Source organism: Bubalus bubalis, chromosome 1 (assembly GCF_019923935.1).
Source record: "Bubalus bubalis isolate 160015118507 breed Murrah chromosome 1, NDDB_SH_1, whole genome shotgun sequence".
NCBI classification, from domain to species: Eukaryota; Metazoa; Chordata; class Mammalia; order Artiodactyla; family Bovidae; genus Bubalus; species Bubalus bubalis.
Genome location: NC_059157.1, coordinates 25,798,686 through 25,811,532, shown reverse-complemented (window position 1 = coordinate 25,811,532; position 12,847 = coordinate 25,798,686). Strand labels below are relative to the sequence as shown.

General features: G+C 40.8%; 1 protein-coding gene across 2 annotated transcripts in view; it reads right to left on the bottom strand.

Annotated features, from left to right (window-relative positions):
• Positions 1-12,638, bottom strand: part of SLC7A2 (solute carrier family 7 member 2) — a 72,438-nt gene extending 59,800 nt beyond the window's left edge. The window contains exons 1-3 of one of the 2 annotated variants that reach the window (XM_044938063.2): positions 12,478-12,638; positions 11,329-11,401; positions 9,259-9,305 (exon numbers count right to left, since the gene is read on the bottom strand). The gene's annotated coding sequence lies outside the window, so the exon portion shown is untranslated. The remainder of the gene's footprint in view (positions 1-9,258; positions 9,306-11,328; positions 11,402-12,477) is intronic. The other variant, XM_044938060.2, reaches the window with a different exon arrangement.
• Positions 12,639-12,847: the final 209 nt, after the last annotated feature.

The window sequence follows — 12,847 nt, the reverse complement described above, 5'->3', positions numbered from 1 at the left end:
AAACCTAAAAATGTAGGTCATTCCAGAATCAGACAGTTGCAGGGAATCAAGTCCCATCAATAGCTGCTATATGAATATTTCCCAGTATTTCTCTATGTGTCTCTTTAAGAAAGGAAAATAGATTTGGAATTGCTATACATGCCAATGTTCTGACATATTTAAAGAGATCTAGAATACAAATATGGGTTTACTGGGCTGCAGTCTCATTCCACAATGCAACATTCTCACAAGGTCAGCAACTTTGCTCAGTTCTTTTTGCCTTTTGACTTTTTAAAAATAATTTTTATTGGAGTACAGTTGATTTACAATGTTGTGTTAGTTTCTGCTGTAGCAGAGCAATCAGTTATACATATACATATATCCACTCTTTTTCAGATTCTTTTCCCATACAGGTCATTACAGAGTACTGAACAGAGTTGCTTGTGCTATACAGTAGGTCATTATTTCATATATAGTGTAGTGTATATGTGTATATATGTCAATCCCAATCTCCCTATTTATCCGTCCCCGCCCTTCCTCCCTTGGTAACCACATTTGTTTTCTACATCTGTGACACTACTTCTGTTTTGTAAGCCAGTTCATTTGTACCATTTTTTTTTTTAGATTCCACATATAAGTGATATTATATATTTGTCCTTTTGTCTGACTTACTCGCTCGGTATTAGGCAACCTCTAGGTCCATCCATGTTGCTGCAAATGTCATTATTTTGTTCGTTTTTATGGCTGAGTAATACTCCATTGTATACATGACACATCTTCCCTATCCATTCCTCTGTTGCTTGGTTCTTTCTGTTTTATCAGTCACTCTCCCCAGCTCCCAATGCATGTCTTGGGGTATGTAGTGTTTTTAAAATTGACTGCTCTCTAGTTCACCACAGTTTTCAATCATTCCTTACTATGCTGCACTAACCTGTTTTACTCATTTGCATTACACGCTTGGACCTGGGGAATTGGGACCCAATCAACGGGAGACCCTGTGAGGTCAAGGGTGCCTCACGGATGTGCACAGCTGCTCTGCTCCCAAGTAGTCCTGCAAGGACAGCTCACATACTCTTGCAGGGAAGAACCAATCCTATTATGTGTTTTTGATATTTACATGCTCTCTGTGGGTTGAGACAAGCTTGGGATTTTCCTTTCTGAACTATGCTGTTATATAGATGTACTGGGGATTCAGTCATTAATGACAAAATGCTGAATGTTTTCTCCACTTATAGATAGTCTCAATGTTTTGCTTTTAAATATGAACATCTGTCATTTATGATGCCAGTTAGGAAATTTTTATTTTCCTGCAGCAATGTCTGCACATGTATAACCTCCAGCTCACTTGTACACACACACCTGTGTGGAATGGTTAGGCATGGTTCTGCTTGAAACGAAGTATGGAGGCTTCTTCTGAGCTAGAATCTCAAGGCTTATTAAAACCAGCAATGCTCTAGATTATGCCTTTAAAGACACCATGGAAAATCCAATTCAGGAAGTAACTGTAGCACATGTTCTGCTGGATAGAATACTAGAGAAAAATGATTCTTCTCTGCCTTAAAACATTATTCTACCCACATCATTTTGGGGAGTGCAAAAAAGTAAGATTTTTGCACTCATTTCAGTCAACAGAAATTATACTTAATTCAATAAAATGAGCACTTTTCTTCCAATTCTTGCAAATAGTCTGAATTCTGATTCATGCATACAAAGTTAGAAGTGAAATTACATAGCTCAAACTTTCTCTGGTCTGATATGTAATGAATTAAAATCATAGGTGATGAAATAAAGGCCCATTCCTGAAACATAAGGGTCTTGAACTTTCAATTACTGTTGGTACAAACTACTACACATGTTCCCTGCACCCCTCGCTAGTCAAGCTACCTCCGCTTCACTAATACCCACCTTAAGTCTCCAATACCTCCACCCTTCCCACCACACAGAGGCATCAGCCCCCAGCGATGAACAGGGCTGGTGATGATGAATCAACAGAAAGTCAAATATAAGACTGCAACTGTTTATAATTCATAAAAATTAATCTGGTACTATGTCTACTAGTTCAAGGCGATAAATAGTGCCTTATGCTTTCAAAGTCGCTGGAACAATTCTTTTTGCAAGGAACAAACACAGAGTTAGCAATGCAGTAAGTATAGAAAAAGAATTTACAAGAATAACTTTTAAAATGATAATGGTAGGCCGTTTGTCTTTCACACTTCTTTTGCACTCAGTAGCAAAAAAGATCAGAATAATATAAATATGCTATTCATTATTCAGAAAGTTCATATGATCTGTTTCAATGAGATAAAATGCACTGTCAACAGAAATTTTATGCAGTCTGTTCTTTTTTTGTTTGGTTCACTGAACTAAGTGCAAACCATCTGTTAGCTATGATCAGAAAAAGTAAAAATCCAAACAGCTTTTTTTTTTTTTAAGATAGCAGAACAGCACTCCAAACAGAACTTGTTTAAAAAGTACCACTTACGAGGCAAAAATCCTAATGATGAGATGGCTGAAAACCCTTGTGTAGTCTTTTTATTTTTAGGTTAAGATTACATTTGGGGGCTAAAATACGCTACTTAACAAAGCTGTTCACATCATAAACTGATCATTATTACTAAAATGTCTTATCAAATACGTTCATTTCTAAGAAATTTTAACATAGAAAAACTTTTAAGTTAAAATTGCATTTTGATCCCCATTTATAAAATTCCTACGACCTTAGTGTATTATAGTGATTATGACTTACTTTTATGAAAGCAGGATGCCCTGACAGAAATCAGTGCTTTTGTTAAGTCAAAACACTCGAAATCAAGTCTTACTCTGCCCCTAGCAGTTTTGACCTCAGATAAGTTACAACTCATAAGATCTCAGTTTCTTAAACTATTAAAAGTTCTAAAATGTCATTCTCAGGAGCTTACTACCCTTCTGAATCTGCCTAGCACTGTGCTTGGCACATACAGAGAGCAAGGAACTCAGTAACTGTCTCTGACCGGGGGAATGGGAGATGAAACCAAAGGAAACCAAGCTTTCCTTCCAAAGCTTCTGAAACTGCCCACAAGACAGCTTTCAGTGTATCGTTGAGAGTATGGAATACAAAACTAACTATCACAAGAGTGTTTCACCATCTTCACAGTGGTAGAACCAAACTTCCAGGATGCTGTGCCTTAATCGTGTATGATCATCTAATGAAAAACTAATTTTTTTTTTTAAGGTGAAATTCTAAGTTTTCAGAGTTTACAACAGGCCCCAGCCCAGGACATGTTCTCAAAGCTCTAGTACTACAAATGATATCAACACCCACCACGGTGTTTCTCCACGGCCTGGAAATGCACTCTGTGCTATTTTCTTGATGAATACTGCACACAAATCCTACTCCGCCTACACACCCACTGTGTCACAAGCGTAATGCATTTAAAAGAGGGATTTTAGCAACAAAACATTAACGACCTGAACCACTTACAAAGCAAGTTTTGCAAAAGATAAGCATTTCTATACAGAAACCAACTTAAAAATTCTTCACTCTGCTTTGCTACTATTTGGAGAGAGAGAGAGGGAGAGGGAGGGAGGGAGGGAGAGAGGGAGAAAGGGGGAGGGGGAGAGGGAGGGAGAGGGAGAGGGGGGGGGGGAGAGAGAGAGAGAGAGAGAGAGAGAGAGAGAGAGAGTGTGTGTGTGTGTGTGTGTGTGTGTGTGTGTGTGTGTATGCGCATGCACTCAATTGCTCAGTTGTGCCTGACTCTTTTGTGACCCCATGGACTGTAGCCCGCCAGACCCCTCTGTCCATGGGATTCCTCAGGCAAGAATACTGGAGTGGGTTGCCATTTCCTTCTCCAGGGGATCTTCCCCACCCAGGGATCAAACCCGCATCTCCTGTGTCTCCTGCACTAGCAGGCGGATTCTTTACCACTGAGTCACCTGGGAAGCCCATAGGCACCTTATTAAACAAATATAACAAGTAAAAGTTTTCAGTTAGTTATTTTATACTTTGAAAACTAACAAGGCTCTACAGTGATTTGTCTTTATTATGACCTCTTTAGTTCTATTAAACTATAACTTTATTAAATTTCAGATGTTTCCACAAGAAGATCCATGTCAGAATGATATTGAGCCATAAGGTTAGATTTTAAATGTCATGCTAAAGGTGTTACAATTTTAGACAAGCAAAGAGAGCACTGATTATTCTTGTTGCTGTTGTTCAGTTGATGAGTCATGTCCAATTCTGCGACCCCATGGACTGTAGCATGCCAGGTTCCATGGGGTTCTCCAGGCAAGAGTCCTGGAGTGGGTTGCCATTTCCTTCTCCAGGGACTCTTCCCAGACCAGGGATCAAACCTGTGTTCCCTGCATTAGCAGGCAGATTCTTTACCACTGAGTCACCAGGGAAAGTCAATTATCCATTCTTTTTCCTTCCCATTTGTGATTATAACTCATCAATGATCTAAGCTAAACTTAGAATCAAATTTATTTACTGGTTCATAGGTCCTAGTCCACAGAAATCTGTGCATTTGAGAACTGGAGAGAAGAATTCTGAGAATTCTAGAGGAATTTGATGCTGGTGACAATTCAAGTCCAAAGTATGCCTTCAAGTTCGGGGAACTGCTTCCACCATGGCACACATGGGAATGGTCATCACTGGGTTGTTGTCCAAGCTCCTCAACTCAGAGCTCCCCACGGCCACCCTGACCTCTGAGCCCTTTCTCAGCAGCCACAAGCAATGTTATATTAATAAGGGGAGAATGTGTGACCGAGAATGCCCCATCATGCCCCAAAGGCACTCTCCTAAGATAGTTTTCCCAGGGGCTGAAATGGGTTTTGAATTTCAGGGATCTTAGTCTGGATTGCAGGAACCCTAGGTGTCCACTTGGTGAAACTCAGGGATTCTTGAACTCTCAAGGGGTAGGGGCATTTCACATGCATGTGTGTGCTTTCTTCTTTCTTCTACGGAAGTATAAACATTATCAAAATTAAAAGAATATTAAAGGAAGAGTTCCTTCTCCATATATCAAGGAACTGTGTAGTTCAAATACAGTTCATGAAAATTGTATGAAACTTGTCATGAAGCCTTTCATTAGAAAAGACAGTAAGTGAATGTAATCTTTGCTTTTTCAACCTGAAAAAGCATTAGTTCTCCCACCTGATTCACTTGTTTGGTCTTTCAGGAGTTGCACAGTTATATTTCAGAGTCTGCTTATAAACAGCATGGACCTCACATCATAAACATTAATATGATTCTACAAAAAAGAATATGACCTTGGATTTCTCTTCCAAATATGTCTATGTACCCTTGTAATACAGATTAAAAAGCCAAAGAGAGGAAAGCAGTAACTCTGAACACCATGAAGCTCCATAGAGACTAAAGTAGGAGCCCCGCCCGCCTCTCATTCACCTCTTCAGACACATCCACACACGGCACACAGTTCATGGTCAGCGCTTACTCCAAGGGCTGAGACTCACTAAAAAACTCAGCTGCTGTTGCTAAGTCACTTCAGTCATGTCCGACTCTGTGCGACCCCATAGACGGCAGCCCACCAGGCTCCACTCAGCGGGGCCATTTAATTTCAAAGGGATGAAAAAACTCTCAGGAGGTTTTAGACTTGGATGAAGGCTGTTACTCCTATCAACTCCTTCCTGAAAGTCTAGATCAATGTAAAATGTCAAAAATTAAAAATAGAAACAGCAATCTCACTTTGCCAGATGAATTATAGTCAACTTACCTTTGTTTTCTAGCATAGGTTGCCTTGGGACAAAGGTAAGTTCCTAATGTGTCCCAAACACTCTAGAATGCTGATGAGCCCTTAGGATGGAATATCAAAGCTCACCCCAGCCTCAGGAAAAGAATGTCTCCCAGACAATTGCTCAAATCACAACAGAATTAAAGAGGCCACTTAAAACTTGGCATATGGAAATACAAGTACAAAATTATGTTGTTTAATATGATCATGAAAGTAGATTAAAAATCTATACAGCATAGTCTGAAATTTTTGGATACAGGCTTTTCCCAGAGAACATCCTATCAGGAAGTTTTCATGAGGATTTTAACAGGATAAGCACCTAAGTAAATTGCCAATATCCTGTGGACTATAAGCCCCCTGCAAAAATAATAAATACCCTTTGCTTCAAAAGATGAGGAACATTATGAGAGTGAATATAAAGGAATTTTAGGAGAAAAAAAAATCACTGTCTAAAGAAAGCTGTCCTTCTGAATGAAAAGAAAATTTCATTCAGTACATATGTGCTCCACTCGAAGGAAAAACCCAAAGGACACATTTGTGAAATTTTTATTTACTAATTTATTTAGGGGAAATTTAAAATTGTATTTATTCATATATTATTTTAAAATCATAATACAGTGAGATTCCACCCATTGCCCAATCCAACGATCTAAAATGGGTAATATTTATTGGACATACATAAGCCTATAAAGGCAGGACCAAGTGTACTGTAAATAAAGAATTATGATTAAAGGAATTCAGAGCATTTGAGGTCCATTAAACAAAAACTCTGTGAAGTGATTTTTACCTTGGAGAAATAAATTCACTCCAAAATTCCTTTAAGTAAAGACTTGCCTATTAGATTGAGGATGTAAGTCAACTCTCTGCCCTCCACACACACACCCACTGCCACTCAAGAACAATTATCAAATTTTTTTTGGAAAAGGTACATTCACCAGAGTCTGAAACTCAGAAGGTAAAACAGTGGTACCCAGCTCCATGTCTTCATAGAAATTCTCCTTGTACAGTACAAGAGCTATGCTAAAGATGACCATAAATATATTTTCAGTTATATAATTTCTTTTAGAACATTCTTTCTTCTTCCAGGTCAATGATAGGAACTGAACTGAATGTGTTTCCTTTTAACAAAAGATCTCTTCCCTCTCTAACATGGAACTGAAAAGTATCTCTTCAGCTACCAGCATTTTTCATCAGTCCTCCGTCCAGTCTAAGCTGGCACCCACACCAAACTGCAGACAAGGACTGTTTTCCTGGACTTCAGAGGGACTCCTTCAGGAGAAGCAAAGTGGGAGTGATGGCTGAAGGCCTCTTGTGATCTTTATATTCCTGACAAGGTCCCTTATGGGTTTGCAACTCATTAAGTTTGTCATAAATGCAGCAAGCTTAACCAACAGAACAACTCAACTGTCAAAGTGAGAAGTTAGGATAATCTCATGTTCTTAACTCGACGGCTCTTTTGGAATGATTTTACTCTTCAAATTTTCCACCTAAAACATAATCTTCTTATGTGTTTTAATTTTCCTCTAAGACCTCTCAGAATAGTTTGAATTTTTAGTTAAAGATCACAACTTTCTTCAGTGTCAGGCTAATAAATGACAGGCAATTCTGCCAAATGATTTAGTTAAGTATTATTGCCTTTTCCCTCAAGCAAATTTTGGTGAATAAATGCTCAACCAGAACTCAAGACTAAGTGACTCACGTTTCACCAAGGAGTAACTGGAGGAAGAGTGACAGCGGTATTAACAGCAACAATAGTAACTGGAATGGTGAAGACAAAAGTACCTGAAATTCATGGCGCGTTCAGTCTACGTCAGGATCACAACACATACTGTGAAAAAGAGAAGTTTAGAACAGACCTCTCCACCTGATACCTTCAGCTGTGTGTATGGCTCACTCTCGTCCCACTGTGTGTGTACTTATTAACCCTTCAGGGGTGGTCAAAGCCCAGGGAATAGGGACCAAGTCACTGATTTATTCTTTGCTTCACTACAGACTCTCGGGCTGGGCCATATGTAACACATACCTATCCAAAATGGATGAGCTAACTTCCGATTGTGGAAGACTCCAAATGGATTATCTTCTAGGATATTCTCAGAATCAAAGTCATATTTCCTATTCCAAGGGAATCCTTATGTATCAAACCAGTATTCAGTAATTTGGTTGCACATACAATTGCTACAAAGTATAAAATTTGCATGATAGTTTCACAAAAATAAAACCCCACCAAGTGGATACTTTTTTTTTTTTTTTTTAAAGAAACCAGACAGGATGAATGAGGATTGTGGGGAGAACAATTCAAAGGATATACATATTGTGGGGAAAAAAAAAACTTTGCATGTGATACAGAGATAATCTGCCATCCCCAACACTGAAATATATTTCGAATTCCAGAGATTTTAGTATTATTTTTTAAAGTAGAAATTAAAGAGCATTCTGAATATCTGCTCCAAGTGCACATTGAGGGAGTAAATAAATAAAGCTGAACATGCAAAGAGAACCCATTCTTTGCTTATGGTTCAATATATAGTAACTATTCATTCCACTAGTGACTATCATCATTATCATCATTTACCAGATGACAGCTACATATCAGAGTCAAGTCAAGACAAGACCCTAACCAGTCAGCTTTTATCTTTCAATTAAGATCAAGTTACAAATCCCATATAACATTTTTTGCCCACAAAGGAGTAGAATGAACAAAAAGTGAGCTTGAAGGTTTATGTCATATTTGATTTCTTAAAGAGATAAACATATGTTATTAAATGGAAAGACCCAGTAAAACCTGGGGAAAAAAAATAAAGATGGGCAACAGTTTAAGTATGGGAGCATCTTAATTACAGTATTATTCAGCATCCCTGGAGACATCAAGGTCTATCCACTGTGATCACTAGGTCTCCACTGCAAGGAAGTGGGCTTGGACAGTGTAAACAGCCCTGTACAAGGTACGACTGTATGAAGACTTAGGGAGCCTTGATGAAGCCAGAGTGGGCTAAGGAAAGAAAAGAATTTTCTCTACAACTGAGGGAAAAACTAGCAAGAATCAACAAGGAACATAAAAATTCTTTGTTGTGTATTGTTCACAAACTATTCCAAAAATGAGTATAACACAGGGCTTTTTTTTTTCCCCCAAGCTCCTGGAAGAAAGGTTATAAAATGTTCTTATCTCATCCACCTCACTGCCGAATCCCAGATAATACTCAAGTTCTGAACAGAGGTGCCAGTATGCAGCACAAGAATAGGTGTGGGCATGTAGGCTTTATTTATTTATTTTTCTAGTGGGATAAGGAGATGGCATAAAATTAAACACATGACATTTGCGGCACTAAGTCATCACATCAACCTTAGATGTAAGAAACTTCGAGATTTTTCAACCAAGTATTCATATTCATACACATCCAGAAAAACAAGAGAACCAGATTTTTCTGAGGCAAGATATCCAAAGCAAAATTCTAAATAGGAACAGAAGAGATGTGACCCACATGTTCAAATCCAGACTTGTAAACAAAAAACACATTAACTCAAAGCTTAAGTCAATACTGACTATACTTACCGATGAGAAGTTTAACTTAATGGCAGCAGAGGCTATTCTCAGAAACACTGAAAGTTTAAAACAGTCCATTAGCATGTGACAAATAATAGCATACTGCTTGCTTCCACAGATTAATATAAAATAGCTTTTACTAAACTGGACAAAAAAATTAAAAGATAAATCATGTTCTGATTAAGTCAGTTAGTTAGAGCCTGATCAACTAGGTAGAGCCTGGTGGAGCTGAACCCCCAACTGTTGCTTTGGTTTTGTCTACAGCATGTACAACATTTCCACAGATACCAGATTTTATAAGATAGCCAGAAAGACAATGAAAGGACAATGTAAGATGAGTTGGGACAAATTTGTTACTACCAGTAAAACAAAAACACCAACGCACATGTACTTTGATGACAGAATAGTAAGAAGCATCATCTTCATATTTTAGAGAATGTGTTCCTTGCTTGCTTTCTGGTGTAGACAATACTGAATTCATCTGTTTACAGGTGTTGTTACTTTATATAAAATGACAACAAAATTAAAAATTACTCTTAACATCCATCAATGGCGAGTTTCCGGAATGTAAAATGATTGTAGTATGCCTCCAAAATTGGAGCTACACATTACTTTTGGATATCTAAGGCTTGGTACAGAGTAGGGACTCAGTACTTTCCTTTGAAGACTGACATAACACCCTTTCTTAAAGTACTGAAATCAGTGGCTTTCATTCTACAATAAGAAGCACATGTTATGTGCCAGGCTTTAAAATGAAAAGCTACTACCACAGAAAACAATGAACAGAACAATTTCATTGTGTTCTTTTTCTTATCCAGGCTATATCTACATGGTTTTGAATATTCAGATAAAGGTGTAGGAATGAGTTGACCACTTAAGTTTTCAAATCATTTAGACAAGTGGCATCATGTCACTGTAATCTTAGTGAACTGAGCTTTTCGGAATTCAGTTGGGTGACAACATGGCCAAATGGACACACAGTACTAATTTCAGTAATATTCAACTGAAAATGTTGCTTTTGATCTAAATGTATGATTTGCAGTAAGTAGTCTACAAGTAGCCAGTCCATGAAATCAATGTATTCATATCCTGTTTGGGGAAATAATAAAACAAACAGCAACCTACGAGGTGTTTTCAAGGTTCTGTTCTGAAAGCTGGTCACTGAAGGGCATCAGGATAAAACCAGCAGATGGCTCTGAACACTTTAAAAATACATACATGTATAGAGAGATAGATATGGATATACAGAGCAGTAAGCAGATGTAACAAAACAGAAGTGAAGACAGAAACTAGGCTCAATAGAGAAGTCACCAAAGGAAATTAAGAGGAAGGGTCCATCTGAAAAATTAAGGCTAAAAATGAGAAGAAATGGCCATAGAAAGGCTTCATGTCTGGCCAGAAGAGACAGGAGAAACAATGATAAATGACCCAAGGCAGGCAGAGAAGAGAATGAAGTGGACACTCTAGAAAGGAGACCAGGCACCCCCGACTCAGAGAAGGTGAGGAGGTTTGCAGTGGGAAGCAAGAAACATGAACTTCAAAATCCTTCAGACAGATATGTCCCAATGATAAAAACATGAGCATACAAGACAAAAAACTCCAGAGTATTTTCAGACTTTCAGAACTCCAATAGCTACCATCTCTTCCCTTCCAACCTCTAAATCCAGCGATAATGATTAGAAACCTTGGAATCAAAAGGGCTTTACTGACAGGCTAAGTTAACTGAGGCCAAGGATTCTGGAAACTGAATCTCTGGAGACACCATGGTCTTCAAGGTTAAGTCACAAACCCCAAAAGATTAAAGTGCCTTAAGGTAATGAAGTTCCCCTACTCAAGGCACAGAACAGAAAGCAAATGAGGAGCAAGGGAGGAAATGAAAAACCCTAATAAATAATGTGGCTTGCACAGTCATCCAGGGGAGCCAAATAGCAACTTTTCAGGAGAGAAATTAAAAAATGCTTATGTTCTTCTGCACTGAGAAATCATTTCATGTTAGGCTTTAGTGCGATTAAAAGAAAAAAGGATTTAATATGACAAAAAGGGAAAACAACCATTAACACAAAATTAGCATATTCTTACCCTGTACATCCTCTAGAAGAATATCACAGGCACCAATGTTGGTAATTTCCTGACGAAATAATTATTATTTATGCTGAGGTGGGGAAAGAAGTGACAGAAGTTTTAAAGACTGCCTGGAGCAAGAATTAAAAATATTAAGGTATAGGTCACAGACACACTAAGTTCGTATCTCAAGTCCCCACCAGGATTCCGACAGCTCTGCTTGAATAAAATCTGACGATGCTGCTGCTGCTAAGTCGCTTCAGTCGTGTCCCACTCTGTGCGACCCCAGAGACGGCAGCCCACCAGGCTCCCCCGTCCCTAGCCCCCAGTTAAAAGGATGAATGTTTCTGAGAAATGATTAGATAAACCTTATTACCAGGCGTAAACGAGTCACCTAAACGGTTTTGAAGGCAGTTCTGCATAAATATTTGAGAGTTCGGATAACTGATAACTTTTACCCCTGAAATCTGGGTAGTTTCCACCTTAAACGACTCACGTAACTCTGAGGGCGGATTTCTTGTAAATATCGTTAAGATGCGGTCTCTGAAAAGTTGCAAAGTTCTCGGGTACTCGGAGGCTGAGTGAGTCCCTAAAACGTCAGGAATGGTATTTGGAGTTCAAGGCTAAAGACGGCATGAAATAGGTTTGAAAGAGTCTAGCCCATCTCAAAAGGGTTTAAAACTGCACCCATATACTTAAAACTCCCTCAAACGGACACCACGACAGACCATTTTTACCTGTCCCACCAATTGCCGGCAGCTCAGGGTGTGAATGGATTTGCAGAGCTCGGAGCGGGGTCCTGTCGGTAACCCGAGAGCCTCCAGGGGACCCGTCAGCATGTAGAGCCGGCGAGGCCTGGCTGTCCCGCCACGTGGGGGTGGTGCCCAGGGACCCCCGAGACCCGAGCGGCCACGGGGACCCGCGGCTTCGCCGCGCTAGGCCACCCCCCGGCTTCCCCAGCACCTGGAACCGCGCGAGTCGAGGCGCAGCCGGGAACGCGGCGCCGGGACTCCCCGTCTCCGAGGAGCCGGAGCGCGGCCTCCCAGCAGCTGTGCGCAGCTGGACGCGGCCCGGGACGCCCCCGTCTTGGCTCTTTCCCTCAGGCCCGGGTGCCCAGGCCGCCCCTGCCGGCGGCCCCTCCGCGCCACCAGACACTTGGCAACTTACTGTGCTGTGCGAGGTCCGCGCCGAGGAGGCGGTGGCGGGCGAGCGGCTGGAGCGAACTCGGAGAGACTGAAGAAGCAGCTGCTGCTTCGCTTGGTCCGCGCGGAGAAAAGCGCCGGGGCTGCGGCGCCGCGGAAAGCGGGCTGGGCACGTGGGCCCCGCGGGTGTAGCCGCGCAGGGCGGTCCCTGGCGTTCGGGGGCGGTGCCTGGCCCTCTGGCACCGCCCCCTGCCTTCCCCTCCCCCGCGCCCGCCGACCACCGCCGGAGCCCTCCTCCCGCGCGCGCACCGTCCAGCCCGTGTGGCCAATCCGCGAGGTGGGCGGGTCCGGCCGCAGCGCCGCCGGGTCTGTCCGCGGCCGCGAGCGCTGGGCAC